At 33.7% G+C, this 26395-nt stretch overlaps 1 protein-coding gene and 2 non-coding genes across 3 annotated transcripts in view; 1 reads left to right on the top strand and 2 right to left on the bottom strand.

The window, feature by feature from the left end:
• The window catches only part of LOC118269320 (beta-glucuronidase), a 28066-nt gene extending 14243 nt beyond the window's left edge, over positions 1-13823 (bottom strand). The window contains exon 1 of the mRNA XM_035584375.2: positions 13542-13823. The gene's annotated coding sequence lies outside the window, so the exon portion shown is untranslated. The remainder of the gene's footprint in view (positions 1-13541) is intronic.
• Positions 13824-24493: 10670 nt separating this feature from the next.
• On the top strand, positions 24494-24564 carry Trnag-gcc (transfer RNA glycine (anticodon GCC)). Its single transcript has one exon. It is a non-coding gene; the product is annotated as a tRNA-Gly (tRNA).
• Positions 24565-24843: 279 nt separating this feature from the next.
• Trnaf-gaa (transfer RNA phenylalanine (anticodon GAA)) lies at positions 24844-24916 on the bottom strand. The gene has a single exon. It is a non-coding gene; the product is annotated as a tRNA-Phe (tRNA).
• Between the last annotated feature and the right edge of the window lie 1479 nt (positions 24917-26395).

Raw genomic sequence — 26395 nt, 5'->3', positions numbered from 1 at the left:
GAATTACTAATAGATAAGAAAACATCGTTCTAACGTAAACATGCGCAAGAAGTGAGGTGATGAAACATGCATTCATGGGCTATTGACATTGGCGATGCTTATTAATTGCCGTGCCGTGTAAAAGTGAAACAAATAATGAAGATGCGAGGCGGGTAGCACTATCAGTATCACCTCCGCAATACAAAATACTTTGTTTGTTTGGGTCCAAAGTAATTGGAATTTTACCCCTTGCCTGCCGACAGATTGATCTGATATTTGGTACACACTCTTATTCTTGGCAAACATACAACATCTGACATTTTCCTTGACTACCTCCATTATCCATGAAATGAAAGGGCTTGATTTGTAGAAGAAAGCTCGTTAAAAACGATTTAACATAAAAATATTTTATATGTATTACTTGTTTTAATGTCACTTTTTGTTTACTTGTCAAAGTCTCAAATTACAACAAGATTTGTAAATGCAAAATAAAACTAATTAAAAATTTTAACGTCAGGTATTTTACTAAGACAAGGACTGACGATGACGTTAAAAATGTTTTACAGGTCCTTGAAATTTTTTATTTTATTTAAACTGCAAGTCAAACATTTAAGTTTTTTACCACTCTATTCGGGGCAATGTTTTATTATTTTTATCGTATTTAACTTGTCAATTTGTCTGTGGCTGATCGTGATCAAATATTAAATAAAAAGTTTGAAGAAAAACCACGTAATCCCCGTCTATCTGTAGACAAATTAATTAACAATCAATAGTCTGTATTATTTATATATTATTATATAAACTGTGTTCTACACAATACCGACATTAAAATGACCAATAAGTTTCCTATTTCCGCGATATCGTCGCGGGCACATCTAGAATTTCTCTATTCCGCAATGTGGGAGCATTGAAAGTGTATCTCATCGATACCTTGACCGCTGTACCATAACGAACAGTATAGTATTAGTTGCACTATGCAATATGCATGTGTGAATTGTATTGGAGACTTGAAAAAGCCGGTTTACCCCTAACCAATGTTTGAACAAACATTGGGTTATAATACAAGTCGAATTCTTAAGTGCATACGCAAAAAATTGTATCTAGTCAAATAAAAAAATGTAACATATGTAGCAAATCTACGTGTCTATATTAAGTTGTAACTACAAGCAAGTCCGGCTTGGTATATTATATTATATACCTAGACATCGCTTAGGTAACTCGACATAAATAGGTACCTATCATATTTTGCTAAGAAAAATGACGATTCGTGGAATCACTTTATACAATTAACCAAAATTCAAGATGTTTCAAAAAACTAGTTTGGAAAACTCGTCAGTCTTGTTGAAGAAGAAAAAGTTTGTACCTAAATCAGCAATAATTGTATTAGAGTTTCCTATGACGGGCTGATAAAGATAATGAACATGGCATAAAAAAATGCATTAAACTATTTACATTAAGCATAACTATTTGCCACACTTTGGTTTTTATTAGGAAGACAGAGTTAGTTTATTAGTTTGCATACCAGTGTTACATGACATGGACTAAATAACTGAAATTATATTACCTAAACGAATGAGTAGTATTTCAAAATTATGTAAGTTTTGAGTTACTTGGAATAAATAAGTAAGCACCCATATAATGGTTATGTTAATGGCATGTATGGCACGTTAGTTACAAAACCAGTAGCTTTCTAGCATGCTCGTGCGCATCAAACAATACACTCTGAATTGTTGATCAGAATATTGTACGGATTCTAGGCACCATCGTGTAGGTAGAAAGGGTTGGCAACTAAAAATTCATCGCATAGTATAGTTTAACTGTAGTCTCTGTATTCAAACGAATTTACAATTTATTTATTTTTCTTCTATTTAACTTGTCGGCAATTATGTACACTCTTCTGGAATAAATAAGTAAGTAGGTTTTTTTAGATTTTGTACAAATGTACAACAGCTATCGTAAAATCATGAGATATACGAGAAATGCTCTACCAGTTTCAAGTTACACCGGGACTCATACCTATTCAATAATTGAAATATGGTATCATTGTCTTTGATAGACAACCCTAGCCCTGCCATAATGTAGTCATTGTACGTTAGATATTTAAGCGTCAAAAATATTCAGAGGACACAGGAATGCCGCAGTAGATCTGTCGATTACAGCTGTAGGTATCTGTTAGCCAATACCAAGTATTTAGCGTTACAACATTGTTTATTGCCGGAATAAAAATATGTAACCTTGCGTTGCTTGGTTGAAGGATGTGTTCCGCTAAAATTCTTGCAACCAATAGATTTATGGATTATTTAAAAAATGAAACACATGGACAAACAAGAACGTTAGGACGATGCAATATTTGATTATGAGCACCTAGGTGCGATACGCGGGATATATTTTTTTTAGGATTTTTCAAATATTTAATTATAGGTAGTTTAGTAGTAGACAAGAAATATTTGATTGGAAACGATCCTAATACTTTTTATCAATGGACAAACTAGATAATTATATAGTTTTGTCTGACTGTACACTAGATTATAAGTTCTCTAACATGTACCTTTTAACAAATAAAATAAATAAACAAATATCCTGATGACGTGATTTTATGTCAAATTGCTACATAATATATTCATGTTAATTAATAAGGTAGCGCCGAACAAATTAAACGATACCTATCTACCCACTCATCATAATAATTACATTTAGAAAAACTAATTTAACGACTACCTGCGTAATTTGATGTTTGTTTACTACAGATTTTATGAATTAATTGGCGGAACGGAACTATTTTTAAGTACATCATAATTAACGTTATTTACCTAAGAAATAGTTCCGCTTTGTACAATAAAATAATTAATTTAAATACAACGTAACGTTCAAGTTTTTTCTCCTTGAAATGGTTTTCCCCGATGCTAAAGTTGCATATACTTATTTCCACTTGCCTGAAGAAAATTCTGTTAGGTTACACATCTGCCGTGATTGGTAACGTATTTTTAATACATTTCGTCTGGAAAATAAATAAAATTCTCCATCAGTTACACTAACAGAAGTTTAATCAGGCATCGTGAAACAGACCTTACTCATGCCTTCTATTTATTATGTGCCTTTACCAGGTTTCCTCCACCCTACCCCACTAAACCATCCCCTAACTAAGAGTTGCTTAGCGTACGGGAAACCCTAAGTTTTCGTGTAATGTTGGGAGAGTAACACCGGACACAATCCTGTGACTGTAGTAAGGATTGTATCCAGGGATTATCAATAAAACTCATTTATAGAAAATTTCATAAACAAACAAATACAGTATGTTCCTCAATCGAAATGACGTTTGCACTCATTAATATCCCAACTTTTAAACAATTGAAACAGTGTGACAGCAATTAACACCTACACTAATTACAGTTTAATCTGGAACCGATTTCATTGTGTGTTAGTAGAACAAAAAAAAAAGTGTATTATCTCCTAAAGTATCAATGACTTGGGAGTTATTAACCCTAGAGATAACGGTTCAAATACCACAGTCATTAGAGTAACTAATTTCAACATGTTTTTATCACCTTGTTATGGTTTTTTTCCTCGTTGTGTCAATAGCCGTTGGTAATTGATTTTATCTTGTTTACATAAACAAAGAAACAAATAAAGGATCACCCTTGTTGTTCTTCGCAGGTTGTAAAATTGTATTGTAATTTGTAACGAATGATGAATGTCACTCCTGCTAATATTGTATTATTATGTGAAAGTTTGAACAAAGTTGTTTGACGGTTGGACAGACCTGGGTAAAATAATATTTTAAGTAGGTAAACTTAACTTACTTATGTGTACTTATTTTTAATTAATAAAATTGTTTAGTAGTTATTCATGCAAATTACCTTAATAGACAAGTTACTTTGAATCTTATACCATTACATAATTATACACTTGTAAGAATCTTATGAGGCACTTATGTTCAATCGACTTCAAAATAGGAGGAGGATCTTAGTTCGTCTATATTTTTGTGTACCTACCTATGCTATTAAACAAAGGTGCATATATAAATGTATATACTGCATATTCTAGGTATGCCATAATTATTCTTTGCGCAGTTTTCCTCAAGACAAGAAAAATATTGACTTATAATACACGATTTTTGAATTTATTATATTTAATTAACTATTTCAATATTGTTAAATGGTGGGTCGCAGCAGAGGTGGATGACCTATGATCCTTTTGATTTTATGAACATACCCACTGTTATTTCTATGGAAAGTAGGTAGTTAGACATAATGACTTTTAACACATTAAATAAAACACTTTATGCGCGTGGGTGATCGACCGCTTAATTGATCTTTCTTAATTTAATAACAAGTCTTTTTATTTGGAGGTCATATTATAATCGCATGATATTTTTGTTAAATATCATCATGGAATGTGACAAATGGGGCGTGAGATGTTATATAATAATTATATTTTGGTCTTAAATTCCAGTTTTTAATAAATAGCTCTAAATAGAAGTCAATTAAGGCTTCTGAATTTAGTAAAATATTAAATTATATAATAATATATACAAGTTCTATTAGTAGACGTTTTTAAAAGAATATTTTTATCGGTACTCACATATTTTGTCAGCTGTATGTATTTCAGAGTCAGCTGTACATAACTAAGTACGTGTATGTACTAGTCAGTAAGAGCACAACGTTTTAAATAAATGCAGTTAAAAGTATTTTTGGAACAAAATGCAATTTCTTAAAGATAAAAATAAATTAGTTTATTTACAAATGCAATATAAAACATATTAATCTATTTTAACGAGACAATGTTTACCTACATAGGTAGGTACTTGATAGTGGGATATTGAGAAATTTAGCACGGTTAAATAGGAATTACGGTTAATTAGACTTTAATTAGGAATATAGAATTGAAAAACATTTTTTTTATAATACATACTACAAAAAGTCACGACATGACAAATCGTTCGAATTACAGACTGCATGATATATGTATATGTATAAATGGTCACTTAAGCCATTTATTTGTTGTGGTGGGTAAAGTACTATGTGTTATACTGGCTATGACCTGGACCTCCAAGCAGGACTAAGAACGAGGTGGATTTTAATAAGTAAGAGTCCGATACTCTCTCTTTCGCCCCACCTAGGGCGGGAGAAGTGGAAAAAGAGCCTATACATTTATATACTAGTTACCAACAAGCGTATTAATTACGCTATTGTTAGCGGCATATAATTATTAATTTATCGTATCGATAATTACCACAAACTGTTAATAATGCCGCTAAGTACACGCTAACTCTTATTCATAAATTATGATTAAAGAATTCCTTTTCTAATCACCGTGACTGCTTCGTTCGTATAGTGATTGTAAGTGTGATTGCTGAAGTCCCAGGTTCAATCTCCAAGACGAGTAATGTTGTATGATATAATATTTTGTTTGTTGTATAAATCTGCCTTCATAGACATCTTTATTTGCTCCATGAGTGACGTGATGTGTTATTTATTACCACATACACTAGGAATAAACTTGTTCTGCCTAAAAAGCTACAAATCTAAGTTGATACAGATACCAAAACTTAATAAAGCAAATTGATACCGAGATTTACCAATATATTTTGCTTACCTACAAAAATTGCGTTCTGTTCATAGCACAAATATTATTGTGCATTCAATCTGCCCCTATGAAGCACGCCTCAATCTTGCTGAATAGGCTTATTGTGCCCGCAGGAACATTTTATCTTAGATCTCTCGACGTATAGTCGAAAGCAAAATGCTTTTTCTCAACTAAATATTAAATTCTTAACTAACAGTAAAAGTATAAAAAATAAGTTACGAAGAAAGCTATTGGTTGTCGTTAAAAAGAAAGAATTTAAAATGTATTCAAAAGATTTAACCTCTAGACTAACTTCATGTTGAATCCCAATAAAAAATAAACAAAGCCAGTGCCTATCATGAGTCGAGTGAGGTCAGTCGAAGCGCCCTGGACGACCTTGTTCTGCACCAATGAATGGCGATTCATCATAACTCTTGCAGCTTTTGTTGGCGACTGTACTGACTGGCATCATTTAGCAAACTTATCAAGGGATCAGCCGTCAGTCCGCCGACATACCGTCTTGGAAATCGTGGTAACTCGAGATTAATGCAGTACTATGTAAATGCACGTGTTTATCCTACAATCTACCCAGAACAGGCGATCTTGTTCGAAGATTATCTTAATGTAGAATCATGTGTATCGTGGTATTACTCTTATAATGATGATCTAATGATAATGGATGAGAACACGAGTCATTCACAATCGACAGTTTTCTATAATGAAGTATTTTAAGTTACCAATAAATAAGTTCTATAAACCTCTGACTTTAACTTAAAATAAGCATGATGATGTTGTTGCCCTTTGCGAATATTACTATTAAGTAGTCGTGAACTCGTGACTGCGTAGGATTACTCCATGGAAGCTCTCATTGTATCATCAACGGTTCATTCAAATATTTGCAAAATTATGCAGCGGTAGTGTGGCGCATGAAGTGCATCGCCCACGACCGCAGTAGCCTAGTTTACGCTTACAATTTGCGCGGGATGACAATCAGATTAGATTGGAAATGTGTTAATGTTCTTTGTTTGCTCCCCTGATATACATAACAATTGATACCGTTCTATTTATTCAGTGTACTTACTTTTGCATTTTTTTTTCTGTTACCTACCGGTGTCGTCTACGAAAATAAAGCACGTATGTAAATTTTAAATGGGGAAATTGCATCAGTGCCAGTAAACAGAGATAGATGCATGTGATGAGAATAATTTTATTGTAATGCTAACTTTCTTTTCTAAAACAAAACGTGCCTGTTATTTTCCGATGTGATAAGCAGAGATGAACCTGTAGAACATCCACCATAGTATAGTACACATGAGTACACAACTTAAACTTACATAATACCCAAAGTACTTACTTTTATTTTAAAAATGTTATCTAGGACTACATAACTATTAAGTTTATAGCAGTGGTTACAGTACCGATAGCTAGGTAATACAACGTGCCATGGCTAACTTTTATTAAAGCCAAGGACGTAGTTCACTGTTTCAAGTGTTACACTCAACTATAACGCTAATCTTATGTAGGTTATATTTTTATTACAAATACCACGACAGTTTCTCTTTAGACTTGATTTTATACAATAGTAGACCAATAAAGGTCTTTTATAATGAAACGTTTCAATTTCTTTTTCATGTCTCGAACTTGCAAGATAGTCGGTAGCTTTGAATAAAAAAGCAAAAATAAATACGTAAATATACGTTGTATTATGCAAATGAGGACGGATAAGTGTATGTACTTATGTAGATATTAATTGTATACACATGTATACGTATGTCTTATTTCACGATACAACATTATGATAATAAAATTGAGCCATGATAAGATCACATCATTAAAAAAATGGCTTAATGAAGTTCCTCAATATGAACTCTTAGTATAATACTCCAGAATGATATTATACTGTAATATTATAGATCTTAGTGTGCCGATATCTTATTAGATATCGGCATTTACTACAAAAACTACATAAGATTTTTACTACAAAAACTCACAAAAATATACGCAAGAAAAATGTGATCAGCTTAAACATGCAACACGTCCTAATATTTTAACGAAATACAACTAAGGATGAGAAAGTTCAAACAATTATGGAGGTGAACCCGAACTGAGACAATTAGGCATAGCATTAAAATATTTAAAGCACTCCAACACGTTGTGCTTACGTCGCCAGTAATGTTAAGGCAGACGTAATTAGTCAAAGTCCTTTGTTCGGCGATGTTCTCAAAGTAAGTACGATTATGAAGTACTCGACAGCTGACCCGGTTCAGTAAAATGTCTCATTAAGCCAATGAGCTTAATTACTAGCCCAACGCTTCCGCAGTTCCTTAGAGCCCACTCTCAAATTCCCTCTTGAGGAAATCGAAATTTCGAAGAAACGTGTGAAGTTATTTTGCCAATTCAGGACACGATTCGGCGCGAAGCATGATTGTCATACTTAAAGCGTAATTTTTGATACAGGAAAAATATATTATTTTCTTACTTTCAACTCGATGACGCAATGAGAGGATATCGATATCAAATCACCAATACGAATTAAATAATTTAGGTACACTAAAACATACCACTTTGTTGTGATTAACTAGAAAAAAGCCATTTACCTGTGAAACTCACAATCAATATAAAAATCATTGAACTAAAAGAAATATTCATGAGAGACAAAACAGAGAAGAATACTAATCCTCCATCGGGCGGGAAAGTGGATCGTAAAGCCTTGGGTATGGCCAAGTGGTAGAAATCTGAATAGATATATGCGCACTGATTGTGCGAGTCGGAACTTCGAGAGGATCCAAGATATGACTATCAGTTTTGTCCCGTTTTATTAGTCAACAACTGGAAATCATAACTACCAAGCCCTTGTATTACATGTGTTATTATAAATTACACATGTTTTGTATGTCTCTTGAAGACTTGTATTTAAGCAACTGGTAATAGTTACAAGTACTTACAATAAACAAAAACACCCTGTTTGTGTTTACTTACGGTGAACAAAGGATATATTATATTTGTATTGTTTTGTTATATTAGGTACAATACAAAATGTTTTAAGTGTGTCCGTCACGGAGGTTCACGTGCGTAGACTATATTGTTAAAATGAAAAATGTTAACACAACCTTTTCATGTACAACTATGGGCAATAATAAACGAAGTGACCCAGTTTGCCAGAATAGCAAACACAGGTTGGCTTTATAGGCAGTATTACTCATTCTTACTAACAAATTTTATCAGGATATTTTAACTTTTACGATTTACAACGACACGAACGCAGCAACTAGGAATTCTTTTCAGAGTAATTTGTTTGTTGATGATATGACTTTCATAAGGTAAATATGAGCTATAATTCGCTCGTATAGCAAATGACAGTGTAAAATATCCTCTGCATATTTCTCACGAGTGATTGATGACTCAGCATTGTCTTTTGATACTGTCTTTGTTCAAGGTAGGATTGTTGTAGTTGCATCGCAAATACGAGTGTATTAATCTAATTTATAATCTGACAGCAAGTTTGGCCCTGTTACTGAAGTTGTCGTAGGTCATCAGATGTACTTATGCTTTAAATGCCAACCACTTTTTCTTCGGCGAGATTAACTTCAAATTTAGGGTATTCGGCGCTTTTGATTCATGTTCCAAATTGTCAAGGTTCACATAATTAAATGGTATATCACTCAAAATTGCCCAATTTTCAAGTTTCATAAAATTAAAGGCTTGGTAATTATTTTTAGAGGCCAATTTAAAAACTGGTATTAATAAACTTGATTTGTTAAACGTACAAATCAATCCTCGGAATGCATCTGTATTGAACGTAGAAATCATTGTACTATTTATAAGTTTACGCGTCGTTGACCGAACGCGGTTAAAATGGCTGAATGTAAACAAACTCTTACATGCGTTGCACATTAATACGTCACGAAAGTTTACCTCTTTATCTGATTGAACATCTGCAGCATGTAGGTCTCACTGTTTACTTTTATTTTCGAGATCCAGACTCGCCCGTGTATGCATTTGTTCTGTCTGTTGGTACCTTTTGTTTCCACAACGATTCCATTAAAATTTTTCACATCACGCAATGCGTCTTTGTTCTTATCGTACGTGTTCTGTTTTTACTTCGCACTACATCGTAACTAGTGAATGTGAAAGTTCATAAAATTGTAATTGAGACAAGCCGATCAAATTAATCTTCATTTCGTGGATGTTACGTTGCGAGTTTTTCTTTCATACGTAGGTTCTTAAGTAAACTGAATAAATATGTTTGAAGTTAGCGTTCTGTTCAGTGAATAGATTTAATTGTCTTATAATTGGATAATATAATTTTATCTTTTTGCAAGGTTTTTGTCACTAATGAACATGCAGCACGTGAATGAGTCAAACTTGTTAAATTAATGTTTTATGTTTACAAACGGCTGGTGTAGGTCACGTAATTCGGTAATGTCGTAAATTCAGTTTTAACCTAATAAGAGGAACATTTGGCACATTCGAACATTTGTTCTATCGACTACGAAGCCAGTGCCTGGAATCAAAAGCGTGGTGCTCTGAAGTTGTGTCGTGAATTACACATATCCACAATTTAACATAGTAACAGACAATAATAAACCTATAATGGAAAAGTTGCGGTCTCACAGATTTTAGACATTACCGAGGGCACTAATAGTCGAGGTGTTACAAAATATTATCTCAGGAGGAGTTATTACGAGAAAATTGCAAGTGGAGCGTGGGTAACCCAACGCCGGCAGTTGCAACTCACGACGTGTCGCGCGACGCGCTCAAATCATGTTTTTGTTCGTATATTTTGTAATAAATCATTTTCCTATGGATAGCATGCAATATGAACGCCATGACAGCAATTGGAACAATGAATTTCTTGCCTAATTTTGCAATAACCACAGGCATAATGTATAGTAATCTTAAAAATTCTCCTGATTAAGTTAATTTACAACCGCAATTCATATGTCATACTGAGTACTCGTAAAGTTGCTTCTAAGTAATTCTAACAAGCCTTTTGTCACAAAATTTACTATTCTTTGTTCAACTTTATTATTGCTAATAAAATAATAGATTCAATTGTTTCATGTTTGCGTTAAAAATATCTTACAAACTGTAATTACCTTGTCATATCAAATTGTAAAGTGTAATTAATAACATATAAGAGTTTTTATATGGACATAAATGTAATTAAATACATTTTAACGAGATGTTTTATTTAAAGTTATTTTATTTATTGTGTTTATTAATTTATAAAGTACGATAACGAGAAATATAGAGAAGCTACTGAAGTAATCTATTTAGGTTTATGAGTGGTTACTAAGGTGAGTTTGTTAAGTAAATTAAGTTAAACTCAAGTAATGATAGTTATAATTATAATATGCGCCTCCATAATGCAGTATTTAATAGGTCGTATATTAATCCACATTACATTCAACCTATTTAATATTAGTACCAAACTTATAGGGATAATTATATCACCGAGTAACGGAAAAAGTGTATTAAATTAAAATCAGGGAAAATTTTAGAACAATACATTATTTAATTACTAAGTCTACAATTATAATTGCAGTAACTATTATAAAGTTGCTCCTACAATTGAAATATTAACTGCCGATTTTAATAACTGATTTTACGTAATACAAAATTGCATTTGATTGCACAAATTTCGATGATACAGCAGCATTTGACACACGACAATTACGTTGAGCAGATATAGGGGTATGGTAGTAAAATAAAAAAAAGCCAATGATTAATATACCTACACATACCCCTTTTTTAAGGGGACATAGCAAAATCATCTAATGACTTTTCTCGCCACGGCAAGGCGAGGGGAAAGTGTCAGAGTCTTACTAACTAAAAACCACCCCGTTCCTACTCCTGGTTTTCGGGCCGGAGCCCAGGTAAACCCGCTAGGTAGTCCGCAGCTTCGGATACTAACTACGGAACCCTAAAAAGGCATTTTTACTACAGCTTTTTTCTCTCGTTAAGTAAAATTTCGTTTATTTCCTTAAGAATATCAACAAACTGACTCTCATTACGACATTTGGGGTCACGACTAGTCATTTGTTTACATTACATTATCGCTGTTTATTTACTCATATTTAACGAGTAACATGATATATTATGTAGATAGGTACATACATTGTGATACAGTTATGTAAATTATGTAAGGAATATTTTTTTTAGGTGATAACTTATACTTACTGCTGAACTCAGAAACATTTAATGATAACTTAAACTATTCCTTTGTAAAGATTTTGTATCGAACACTAGCTTTTGCCCGCGACTTCGTCCGCGTGGTTGTGTTAGTGGTTGGTGGTCAAAATTAAAACAACTTCTACCCTTTTTATTCGCTATAAAAAGTAGCCTATGTTAGAGCTTTAAAAATGACGAATTTCCATATGACCATTCATCCCCTATTTTTACCCACTCTCCCCTATTTTTTTGCAATAAATAGTAGCCTATGTTGTTCTTCAGGGCCTATTCTATCTTTGTACCAAATTTCATCAAAATGTTCGGTTTACTGGTTTAGGCGTAACGGCGTAAGCGTAACAGACAGGTAGGGCCGTCTCGTAATATTTTAATTTCACCACAACTTCTAAACCAAACGTCCAATTTTAATCATTCAAAGACAAAATATTATCAACATAAACTGTACTTATTGATGAAATAATTTATTTTGATAAGGATTAATAGCATGAGTAAAATAAACGCGTTTAAATGTAGTCCAAAAAAAATTCAAGATTTTTAAATAAAAATTTTGTTGTTGTGCCTCACTTGACATAGATAGGTATAGTGTGTCGCGGACTTTTTTGTAGATATTTATAAGATCTACAATTAATTATAACATTTTATGGTTCTATCTTTTGTAGTTTAATCAGCGTACGCAAAATAAGTAACTTATTTGGTTGATTTTTTTCAGTTTGTGTCCGAAAAATACAAATATCTTACGGAACCCTATTTTTTCCAAAATAAAATATAGCCTATGTTACTCGTGGATAATGTAGCTTTCGAATGGTGAAAGAATTTTTAAAATCGGTCCAGTAGTTTTTGAGCCTATTCATTACAACCAAACAAACAAACAAACAAACAAACAAAGTTTTCCTCTTTATAATATTAGTGTAGATAATTGCTAAGGACTGGATTAAGTAAGCATTAAATGACTCTGAATACGGTGGTTAGGTACTTCTAAGTAAGTTAATAAGTGGTTTAGATATTAGACAATTTGATGAAGTAGTGAATCAGAGAAATGATTATTGGAATTTTCTTGTGAAATTTTCTGGTTAGTATAATTATTATAAGTAGAATATTAATAAGTTAGTTTTTGTAAGTGCAGTTCACTATTCATTTGATTTAAGTTTTTAAAAAGTTCCTGAACACATCCTTGTTTTACTTAAATTGTTTTTACTTTAGACATGTTGGAGAATTATCAACGTAAAGATATGGTGGAAAACAACAGAAATACATTAAATATATCACTAACCGTCATACTCAGAGTGATATAATGGTTACTTAACCGAGTCTTTAACAATTGTTTTCGATACAAAAACGTTACTAAGGAATAGTTTAAGTAATCATTAAATGTCTATGAGTGCGACAGTAAGTATAGTGTAGTAGTTGTAGTAGGTACCCATTTTTAAATTTCGAATAAAGATCATGGCTTTCATGGAAACATTCAGATGTTCAGAATTAAGACTGCAGTAATAAGTACCTATTTTAAAATATTATCTTTGGAGGTACTTTTAAATAAATGTTTACTAAATATTGTAAGTTAACAATAAAAATGAGATGAAATACTATAGTTTCTTTATCGGCTTCGTGAATTCTTATCACAATTTGAGTTCAAACTAAGCGGGTGTCGGCAAATTGTTATAAAGTTTTGTTATTTTTTAAATATATTTCTCCAAACAAAAACGACGGTGAGATATGAAACGAGTTTTAAACAATAACATAATAGCAAGAGTTACAAAATATTTACCTATTACAATAAAATAAGTATCGAATGTCTAATTACTCACATTTGGTGCATAAAACTTTCGTGGTGCGAAAAATTTTCAGGAAAGCGTTCGTAGGCTATCACCCGCGAAAATGAGAAAAACTAAAATTACTAACTTTTACAAGAAAAAACTTAATCGTAAATGATAGCTAAAACACAAGAACAAAATAAAATCAAACAATTTTTTTTCTATTCATCTGTCAAAATATTTCGCGCGATGTTTTTCTTTTCGAAAATTTGAAATTCGAACACAAGCGCGTTCTCCGCACGACGCGTGTCTGCGGACTGGCTGGATGTAAAAATCCGTTGTCACATATTATCGGAACGCACCGGCATAAACCAACCGAATCGGAATAAACACAATTAATTACTCGCAGCGTTGTCGGAGTGGGACCATTTCGCGTGGTCGGTTGTACGCTATTTCACTTTCTAGCTTAGCGTTTAGCGTAAATGCAGTCCCAGGCTGAGCAATAAAAACAAAGCGGTGTCGCCTGATTATGTCAGTAAAACATGATAATGATAAAATGCGATTAGGTTATGTGTCATATACCTTTAAAAGTAAATTCAGGATTTGTACCTATTTTTTTTTTTTATGAAGTGATAAGCCAGTCAATGGCCCCTAGCTTTTTTGGGTAGAAAGCTTAGTGTGTGAAGAGGAGTGTGGTATTGGAACCCCAATGGTGCAACGCCTATTACGGCACATCCCTAGGTATTCGTGCGTCTCCCATGAGCTTCGAAATTGTACTTTGGAATTACTTAATTGTTCCCTTATGCCTGCCATTCTTTTTCTAATCAATCCATGTATAGAATCAGGCGGTCCCTTGTATGTCTACATAGGTAAGTATTGTATAATGTTGTTTTTATTGTAAACGAGTAGTCATTCCTGAGTTAAACTTAATTAGCTTTAAAATTTAACTAACTGGGTACTAGGTAATACCACAGAATACTATATACTACCTTCTAACTCAATTGTGGCTATCAATGGCGTTCGAATAAATTTTTCAAGTTGACCTAAAGCAATAGTGAAGTCTTGTGGATGTGTGAAAATCTCAACAAGACTAAAATTTTGCAGTCCTAAAATTATACCTACACTTCTGCAAACCTTAGACCGTCAGAGGATCTCAGAAGAAATAATCAGGTTCATTCACACAGATATTTGCTCGATTACCTAAACCAATCAGTCTTATCAATTTGTCATGACATAAAACACTGACTCATGTTTGGCCAACTTGATAATAGATGCTGTGTTTTCCCACTTAAATTATCAAAATAATAAATAAAGTGTCTTAGATAAGAAAGCTTAATCATTAAAGAATTGGGTACGTTTTCATTAAATTTTGCTTTGGCCTTTATTAATTAAAATTGTTAGCAATTTAGGTATTTTAAAGCCCTGTAACGATTTACTTTCGAGTCTCGGTTAACCCGCTAGGCAGTCCGCAGCTCAGGAGGTGGGATGGCTAATATCCAGATTATCTATTAATGGTAATTATTATAAAAACCACTAACTACCAAATTGCCTCTCTAAAGTGAAAATAGGATTTTTTTCTGGTTAATCGGGTCATCAATGTATATTAGCTGTTTGATGAGCACAAAAATTCCTGAAAAACTATTCAATTGGATACTTATTTTTTATGTTTGTAATTATGTTGATACTGGCTTAGTTGGATACAGGAGTTGCGGCAGTTTTGAGATATTTTGGTGGGCCAAAATATTGATTTGTTTCTTTGTAAAATGCAGAATAGAACCCAACCCAGGCCGGGACAGGCAACTAGTTGTACCTACACCACAAAACCTAAAAACACAGACATACCTACAACACTAGAAAGACTCATCCGCCCCCTATCAAGACAATTTGATAAGATTCCAAACAATATGTCAAAATATTAGAGATGTTTACATGACTCATTTGAGATGACATGAGACGTCAAATATCATGAGCTGACCAATTCATGCACTTGAAAAGGTTTCCACTGATATCTGAAATGTGCGATTTTTTTAGGGACCTAAAAAGCGACGTACTTATCATATTTTTTGTATAGTATAGTATATACATATAGATACTGAAAAAAAAAACGTAGGTAACATTACGTCATTAATTGTTATTTCCAAATTTCTTACTAGGTTGATGGCAATGAATTAATAATATTGAGATAAAATGGAATTCGTATTATAAATGTCGAAAAAAATGTGTCAGATGAAGAATCTTAGCAAGGAACTCGTTGAAAAAACTGAAACTTGAGTATGCCCATTTTTAATTATAAAACTTCATAAAGTTTCGTATGAGTTTGTAAGTGTAAGACTTACACTAGAAGATAGAGGTTAAATATAGGTACTTTCTTTAATCACTATTACACGTAAGATTAATTTTCACTGACCACTCATCACTCATAGCAACGTACCCTACCATAATTTAGATCAACGCCCCAAAACAGAATTATCATGTAATTCACATAATAAATAAATTCAGTCATAATATATCAAAGAAGATGCGAACTAGCGGAACCCATTTGGTATTTTGTCGGGACAATAAGGAGTTGGGCTGGGCTGACCTCCGGCCACGACCTTGCCTCAGATCCGACCTAGTTGACTGTCACAAGTCAACCCAATTATGACACTGACTATCAGGTTACGCTTTATGTACTACAAGGTACATTGAACCATGTGGATAAAAGAATTATGAGGTGTGGGAACTATGGATCTCGAATAGTAGACGGTTTTATGGTTTTAAGCACCTTTACAAGCTATATTTAGATACATTGTATGTGTATTCAATATACATAGATCTATTCAATAGGTGCATTTGATTTCGGAAACTATCATCATCGTGCTGATAACTTACTAAATGTAGGATAGAGGACTAAATATGGACGGAGGCCCAATTACCCCCATTCCCAATTCCCCAACAATCCTTAAATTCCTAACTCCCAAAAGGCCGGCAACGCACTTGTAACGCTTTTGGTGTTTCAAGTGTCCCTGGACGACGGCGATTGCTTATCATCAGGTGATCCGTCTGCTCGTTTACCGGCTTATTTGAATCTGAATTGGAATTAGAGCATTGATTGCAACTCTAAAATTAAATGCAATCTTCATTTTCGGTGTCATCGGAGACAGTAAATTAGAATTTGTTTAGTGTTACTAATTACTGTTTACTAAGACACTGTAACATGAAATCGTAGTTTATATAATAGTTGTTTAACAACGACCTCATCGGATTAGTGTTGCTTTGATGCAACGCTGTGTACGCGACAGTTAAATCAATTAGGTATTTTGATAAATATTTGGAGGAAAAATGTTTCATGCAGCCATATCATATTTATTTATAGAAAAACATACGTTTCAAGCATTATTTCATTTAAAGCTGTGTTATAAAGAATGTCATTATCGATTTTGTTACGGAGTGTCATAATAAAATAAAAACACAAACAAAATATTGTGTTTTCATATAAAATTTTGTGCTTTTATGTTTTCGACCCGCCATTATACCTACAGCTTATTTTTGTAATAATTAAAATTTTCAACACTTTATGCATCATTGAGGGTTTTCGCGCTTAATTGATGTTTTTATTGTTTTGTTTATAAATACTTGAACTGCATTTCTCCTACGGTTTCACTCGCGTATTTAAGAGCTGTAACTTACCTATATCGAAAAGATTTTTAACCCATCATAATTCGAACTCATTGGATTAAGAGAGTTTTTATTTTATAAAACTTTGCCTCACTTTAGGATTGTCTCCTGTGTCGTGGGTGCGTTTAAAAACATACAAGTTCACATACACATGACACCCAGACTCTAAACAACAATTTGTGTATTACACAAAGAATGTTTCCGTGCAGGAATCGAATCCCACCACGCTGCGCAAAAGCCGGTTATGCAGCCAATCCAGACTCATTGGATAAAGATTGTTCTTTATATTAGTTAAACGGACATTCCTTAAAAAATAAGATCATTTAGAGAGTACAGTTTGAGATTGATGATTAATTTCGTCCGTAAAAGTAAGAAGAAAATATGCAGACAAACAAAATCTTCAACTGAGAACAATATACAGATGTAATATTAAATTCTCGGGGTGAACGTACATATTTGTCCGTGCGTTATCCTTCATTATGTTGTTAGGAACATATTTAAATAATTGAGCCATTTCTGTCGAGTTCAACACACCGCGAGATGATATTTTAATTGTCTGAGAGCCCATCATCCTTTTTCTGTTAATTTGAAAGTACACCTACATATTAAAAAATATATGTAATTTGTCGGAATTGTTTTATTTTAGTTTAGATAGGGTCTTTTAATACGATGACTAACTGACTATTGGTGCATTCAATGTCACGTAACAATAATTATGCAACAGTAATGCATCTACGTATTATTTTTATTTTTAATAAAACACTTATTTTGTTTTATTCCTGAACTCGGATTATTGAATGAATATTATTATTGGGCAATAACATAACATATGTTCGCATCTGGACAAACCTCAACCCATTTTAAAACTTGCTTAAATCATAATTCGATATTTTAGAAGCGTAAAAGAGATGTCCCAAAAATCTAAAGTAGGTAATTGTTATCCAAAGAAGTGACAGCATGTGTTCCGTGAATGAAAGAATAAAACTTAACGGTTTCCTCCCATAACCCGAGTATTGACAGCGTTACGATTCGCGAACCGACGTATAAAAGTTTATGAGACAATACAGACGATGTCGGGGAACGATTTCTGCGAATAGATCGATTCTTATAATTTTATTACCTACTTATAATCGTTTGTGAAAATATTCGGTGCAGTCAAAGAAGCTAGTCATAGTTTATAGAAGATAAAATTGTTTGACTTTTGCAGGTGACTTTGAAATCTAAATACATTTGTACATACCTAAATAAATACATGTTTCGTCTTTCTTAGTAGGTATAGGTTTCCTCCAAGGAAACTTCTTAACAGTTTCAGCGTTTTACGTCCAGTAATTTTGACTGTGGGTTGCCAGTAAGTTCAATAATGATAGTTTTATGATTTTTTTATATAAGACAACACTAGAAAATACAGCTTTTAATACCATGGATGGATAAACGAACAAACATACTTAGACATAATATTAGTTCGAATGGATTGATAAAAATAAAAATGTTCGTACATGAGCCTTGGCAATTTACTGCACTTTATCGTAAACCATCAATAAGTATTATAGTTACACTTGATTTTTATCTAAAACTTTTATTACTTACATTACATCTATACTTGTCCATCAATTACTTTCTTCGATGCTATCAATCACAAGATTGGAAGGTGACTACAGCCTATTATTTTCCAAAGGGTAGAGGAGAACACAATGCCCCTAATTTTTCTCTAGTTATTTTATTATAATCCAACGTTTAAAAACGAATAGCAGATGCTTCTGATTGCTACTGTGAACTAATTACTGAGAATTCAGAGTTCAAATACTTCGGAAGTCCATCCACAAGGTTCATCATCATCATCATCAGCCGAGACACGTCCACTGCTAAACAAAGGCCCTGAGTCCTCCAAAGGGTTGATCTGCGAAATGTGAAGCCATCAGAAGAAGGTAAAGATCGCTGGTAGCCTGAATCTGCTGGTTGAACATAGTACCGGTAGTATGGTGCGCTTGCGATCAGCCGATCTGGAAATTAACATACAGCAGATGACTTCTGCGGCTGTACTGATCATGATAATGAAAGACACGGTATTAGATAATTTTGGCTTGATTAAAATTAAAACTTACTCTTGTAACAAATATTTAGTAAGTACCTGCATTGATGCAAGATAATACCAGAGAACACAGTCATATTAACATTTAACTAAGTAGCAAGTTAAGAAAGCAACTTTGAGTGAATTAGGTGGCACCTACCATTTAGCTATTGGCTATGTTAATATTTGTGTAATACGAGTATGTCATACGTACATAATATGTCATTAAAATGAAAATTGATTACAAAATAAATTCAGTGATATATCTGCATACTAACAAATGTTAACTACATTGAAATGACCGTGTCTTTGAATGATTTATTTACATTTACACACTAGATTTCCGCCTGCAGCTTCACCTGAGTGCTTCTATCATAGTTTGTGTGGGAAATAAAATAAAAACTAGCGATTCTCGCCACCAAACTGAAAAGTTTGGCGAGCACAAATGTAATATGAAAACTGAATTGTAAGTTGTTAAAAATACATAGGTACCTTTTCTATGCATTACCTTATATTTACAAAGCAGGTAGGTTATTACAGAAATCGACTAAGTTGGTACCTCACACGTACGTATACTGTATAAGGAGATCCCCCTACCATCTCGAGTAAATAATATGTAAGTGAGTACTACATTAGTGCAAGAATCGAGTTCATTATTGAAACAAAGTGTTGACAAACAAACTGAAAATAAAGCACTAATTACTGAGTTACTATAGCTTTGACTACAATCAAACAAAAACTCACTTTTATGTGTATGGAATGAATTTTCCTGCGTGTTTGCGTAATAAGTTGGTAATATTTTAGATTTTATATTGATAATATGCGTTTTGTAACTAGTAACGCTGCGCCGGTCTCCCATTGTGGTTTTTAGAGACAATGGAATGTCAAATAGCTCATCAATAGACTTTAAACTTTTCATTCAGATGTCATGTAGTGTACCAACCAAGACCATTTTTTCAGGAGATAAATACTTTTCGGGTGATATTAATAGTAACTTAATTTACGTAAAAGTTTTTTTTTTTTGTTATTTACGTAACTGAGCTAAACCTATACGTGAATGATGCCATAATCCGTCTTATTGTCAATGAAACATAATCTTGTATGGAAGTTAGTCATAGTGCCATCTCTTTATCTCAGTTAGGTAATCAAATCTACCGACAGATTACTTTTTGAGTCTGGCCGTTAGTCATTCAAATATAGATTATGAAAAAAGATAAGATAGGTACACTATTTCCTTTCGATATCTTAAATCCCAACTTTTTACAAAAGAGGAAATTCATGTTCCGTAAATCCATTTCCCGATTGAAAATTAACTTAGTGACGTCAGTACCTATCTAATGTGAAATTGTACCTATATTTTGTACGATATTTTGATAAAAATAAATGTACTATTTTTGCTATTTTGAAAGTAATACCTGCTGTGATTTTGATCTGATCGTGTTATGTCCGGTCAGTAAATGCACTTACCTAATATAAAAGATATTTAAGTAATAGTTTTCCTTGTACAATACAATATATAGGTATTAATGTAGGTACCAGAGTACCAGACTATGTTCTTTGATAGGTCGACGTTGGGCCGCTATCTCGCCTGGTGGTAAGTGATGATGCGGCCTACGACGGAGCACGTCTGCCCATAAGCAACCTATTCACTCGGGCCTTGAAGACACCCAAGTTATACCCATCAGGAAACTGATTCCGACAATGAATTCCATTTTTAAGTTGATCCATTTCGAATTTTAACGGTTATCTTCATGATTTTCATATTTTTCAGAAAAAAAATTAATGTATGTTTAAGTACGTAATACTTCAGAACAGCAATATTTTGCTAAGATAGGTTAGTACCTAGGTTACAAAATATACTTAAATGAGGCTGAAACATTCTGAAGATTAACTTGCAACATAGAAGTTATATCGAGGGGTAACGGGCTATTTGGTTTAAGCGACATTTTTGCAACTTTACAGGAGAGCCTTTTAAAGTTTGAAATTTCGAAATAAAATTCATAACAAAAAAACTTCTGCAGTTATTTAAACGGGGTAAACTGCATTGAAATTGAATTAAAAATATCTAGTTGTTGATGCTAATACCAAATAAAGCGGACCTTTATTTACAAAGATAAATGTCGCTTAATACAACGTGCCCTTTTTTAGAGACAGGAAAAACGATTTAAGTGACTTCATAACTACAACTGGCTACAGGGGAAAAAGTTAAGCGACAACGCATTCTATTTACGGAGTAAGCCAAAAGGTATGAAGTAACGAAACCCAAAATTAGTAGAAGCAAGCTATTTATCTTAACTACCCATTTAGATTCAAATGACTGTCAGGCTAAATTACTTATGTGACATATAACATTGAAATTGTAACGTTTAATGTTTATGGTTTAATACATCTAAGACTATCAATGGCTGATAAAACAACCAGGATATTTTGCAATCACCGAAAATTTCAGGTGCTTACATTGAATAAATGAATAAATAAACACACAACATAAATAATCAATCAAAGTATTTATTTAGAGTAATTATTATTACAACAGTCTCACTAGGAACATCAATTATACTAATTTACTTTTCAGTCTTAATCAGCAAAATTAGGTACATTAGTATTTTGTATGATAATTAAGTAAAATCAGCCTCAATGTAGGAACATCAACTATAATTATTTATTAGCTATTCATTCAGTAGGTACTTGAGATCAGTTTTCATAAAACTTTCTAAAAGTATAATTTTGTTAATCTTAATCAACAATTGTAAAATAAAAATATAAAATCAACAAAGAAAACTTAATTATAAAACACAGCTGATGCCGATAATAGTCATAAGTAATTAAAAGTAACGTAGGTATTTAGTTATCATTTTCTTCGACTATGTCCTCTATATCAGTATCTAGTAAAACTTCTTTGGTATTACTTTGTTGGAGATTTAAATATTCTTTATGAAATATCTTGGGTATAACCCCAGCCTTCTGAAGAACTATCGACCCATTTCGCTTCTAAGCCACGTCTATAAGCTGTTCTCAAGAGTGATCACGAACCGTCTTGCGCGAAGACTCGACGAATTCCAACCACCGGAGCAGGCTGGATTTCGGAGCGGATACGGCACCATAGACCACATCCACACAGTGCGGCAGATTATACAGAAAACCGATGAGTATAATCAGCCCCTGTACCTAGCATTTGTGGACTATGAGAAGGCCTTTGACTCAATAGAAATCTGGTCTGTCCTGGAGTCCTTGAAGCGATGCCAGGTTGATTGGCGATACATCCAAGTGATGAGATGTCTTTACGAAGCCGCCACTATGTCCGTCCAAGTACAGAATCAGCAAACACGTCCCATACCATTGCATCGAGGAGTGAGACAAGGGGACGTCATATCCCCGAAACTGTTCACTAATGCAATGGAGGATATGTTCAAGACGCTGCACTGGAAAGGACGTGGCATCAATATCAATGGCGAACACATCTCTCACTTGCGATTCGCAGATGATATCGTCATAATGGCAGAAACGCTGCAGGACCTACAAGGGATGTGAACGACCTGGCTGACTTCCTCTGCACGCATCGGCCTACGGATGAACTTGGAATCTTTAACCAAGGTGAATAGTTACAATGAACATGTTCTATCGGAACCGATTGCGATTCACGGAGCCGTCCGTCGAACCTTGTTCAGAAATAGGTCTAACGACTCTGGCAAACGTTGCAGCATAGGTAGGAACAACTTGGAGGATGAGGTGAATAGGATGAATTCAGTTGGGTTGGGCAGCTTTCGGAAAACTCCGTCGAGTCTTCTCATCGTCAATCCCACAGTGCCTAAAGACGAAAGTCTTTAACCAGTGCGTCCTACCCGTAATGACATACGGTGCCGAAACGTGGACACTTACGGCTAGACTGGTCCACAAACTCAAAGTCGCTCAGCGGGCTATGGAAAGGGCTATGCTCGGTGTCTCTCTCCGGAATCGCATTCGAAACGAAGTGATTCGGCAGAGAACCAAGGTGATCGACATAGCCCACCGGATCAGCAAGCTGAAGTGGCAGTGGGCCGGCCATATTAGCCGCAGGACCGACAACCGTTGGGGTAAGCGAGTCCTGGAGTGGAGACCGCGTCTCGGTAAACGTAGTGTAGGACGCCCCCAGGCGAGGTGGAGTGACGATCTGCGCAGGATGGCTGGCAGGAGCTGGATGCGAGTCGCTAGCGATAGAGCAAAGTGGCGAACAATTGGGGAGGCCTATGTCCAGCAGTGGACTGCTATAGGCTGATGATGATGATGATGATGATGATAACCCCAGTGTCGCACAATTTCTTTAAGTCCATGTATTTGGCTTTGGTTATCGGTAAACTTGAAATATATCTACGATTGATTTTGGTGTGCGCGCGTCACATCTGTCTTCGGCACACTCTGGACTATGACTGAGGCGCCCGCGCACGATAGTTCAGTTGAATGATTACGATTTTTAACACCCGGGCGAAGGAAATAAACATGGTATCATATGTCATGATTGAAATGTACCATATTAAAATTTTGTTATTGAAATACCGACTTGTATTTTTATGAATACAGGCAAAATGTTTCAATATACATCATTAATTTTATAGTCTGTATTAAATGACATGCATTGAAAAAAAGTAGGACTAAAATGGTTTAACGACTAAACAAAATATCTGAACAAAAACGAGTATTTGATTCAAGTAGCACCCGGCGTGGAAAATAGATGCAGCTAAAAGAGTTTAAGCGACGAACCGTATCGTATTTAGGTGACGGACAAATGGTTTAAGCGACATCACACCGTGTGATTAGGGAAGACAAAATGATTCAAGTTACTTCTTAATAAAATTTAGTAACAGGAAAAACGCATTAACTCTTATTCACTTATTTATGAGAGATAGGGTGACTGGTTTATGTCACAGTTATTTGTATGATGGTATAGTTCAAGTACATGATTTAATAAAAAATGCAAAATCCACGTCGTTTAATACACTGCCACTTTGGAAACGACACGAAAATAGTATTGTTTGAAACGCCAAAAAAGTGCTCCGATTTTAATGAAACCGGCATCATTCGACGGAGAAAAATTCGCTGATTCCAAATATGTATATAACTCAATATCACCCAAAATGTCGCTTAAACCAAATAGCCCGTTACCCCTCGATATGTTCATTTATCTTAACGGATAAAGAACCGAAGCAATATTGGCGATCACTAAATTAAAAAAATATCGAAAGTGTTTAGTCACTAGTAAATAAATAATTTTATTATCTACGTCTATTTCGACCCTCTATCATAAGCATCGATGGTTCAGTGGTAGAATGCTCGCCTGCCACGCGGGCGGCCCGGGTTCGATTCCCGGTCGATGCAAGTTTCTTTTTGGTTTTTGTATTCTTTTTTTTTAGTTTGTTATTGACTTTAATTAAATATAAGAAAATCATATTGTTTTTTAAACATTATTTAGGCGGAGTTTAAAATTTAGTTTCGTTCTGTAATTATTTAAATGCGGCTGTATTTCTAGCGGTTAGAGGTGAGACGTGAATAAAAACTAATTAGTATTTTATAATGCTTGATATTTGTATTATTTCGAGATTGAAATGAAAATAAAATAAAATGAATAATTGAAATAAATATACAAAAAAGTTAGGCTGCCGAAACCCGGGATTGAACCGGGGACCTTTAGATCTTCAGTCTAACGCTCTCCCAACTGAGCTATTTCGGCTGATGGTAAAGGAGTTGAAATTATAAATCATGATTATAAGATACTTATTGTGTTTATAAAAGTCATTTGAAAATAATTCGAGCTAGTATTTTAAAGTAAACATTAGTTTTTGTAATTATAACTACATAGGTATTTGATAGAATAAGGAAATAACTTGGTCATCATTCATTGTTACCTTTATCATGTGATTTAAGTACTAACAACGCCATCTATATGTTGTATCTGGTACTAGTAAAACCCGTGGTAAATCTTGTTACATGCTACTTTAGCTACTCGACGCTAGATGGCGCTGACTACGGAGAATTCTTACTACTTATAATTTATATTTATATTTTCCAACAGATCGCGTTGATCGTCATTCAAAAATCTATATATTAATACGTGATGCAAAAACTTTGGACCGCTTTTTACGAAAATTGCGCGGCCGTAGGAGCATAAAATTTGGTACACTTATAGTTTATGTGTAGGAGAAGTGCAGCATGCTAATATTTTTTAAAAATAATGCTTATAAAGTACATTAAATCAATAAATAAAACATTACACACACATGCATAGTATCTGATCGTATTTGATAAAACGTCAAAATCAATAGACATTGTGATGATATTCTGACGTCTCATATGAATAGAGTTTTATAAAAGAGTTTGTTTGAGTTTGAGTTAAATAAAAATTATCCTTGAACGTATGTTAAGTGGTATTGTAAATTAAATCGTATATGGTCGAATTTCGACCACTAGGCGACCACTAGTATAGATAATGTATATCATCCAAAATTAAAAAGTTGTACTTATCTTTATTTTATTAAATTCTATTAGTTAATAAATATTTCACTATCAGCTGTTATTTAATTTACAAAATCAATAATCAATGTTTATTTTTAGTTTGTAAAAATATTCCATCACAAAATTTAAACAAATTCTAACCTTCTTTATATTAACAAAAAATAGCATATATGTACTTGAGTAACATAATGCAACGGATAACCGTTGGTACAATATTCGATTCCAGCCATTTAAAACTAGAGGACTGCCGACTGGACTGTTGTGCAGATTATAGGATAATTGGACACTATGTCGCTTTACAAAGCGGCTTTCAGCGATGATTGCCTAAAAAGTATCAGATTTTCGTACAAACAGCGCTCGTTTGCGACTACAATCCGGATTAGCGACTAATCGCCAGCGATAGTTGGGAGAGCTTCAAATACAATAAAAGTAATGTGCAGTTTTTTAAGATTACCTACCTATTTTCTTTTTAACGTAGTAATTTATTAACAGTACCTGGATAAAAAAGTATGTTTATTTGGAACTAAGAAGTAATTTGTTATACGTTACAGTATTTTGCTTACTTCTGAAAAGTTCATTGATCTTTTTTTAGTACTACTGTATTCATTGTGTGATCGTAATACTTTGCAATTTGCAACAGAATTAATTTACTCAGACGTAAGGCCTTTTCTTAGTCTTGCCTTTGTTTCTTCAATGG

Source organism: Spodoptera frugiperda, chromosome 2 (genome assembly GCF_023101765.2).
Source record: "Spodoptera frugiperda isolate SF20-4 chromosome 2, AGI-APGP_CSIRO_Sfru_2.0, whole genome shotgun sequence".
In the NCBI taxonomy this organism is placed as follows: Eukaryota; Metazoa; Arthropoda; class Insecta; order Lepidoptera; family Noctuidae; genus Spodoptera; species Spodoptera frugiperda.
Note: the sequence above shows the minus strand (reverse complement) of the source record. Positions and strands in the feature narration are given on the sequence as shown.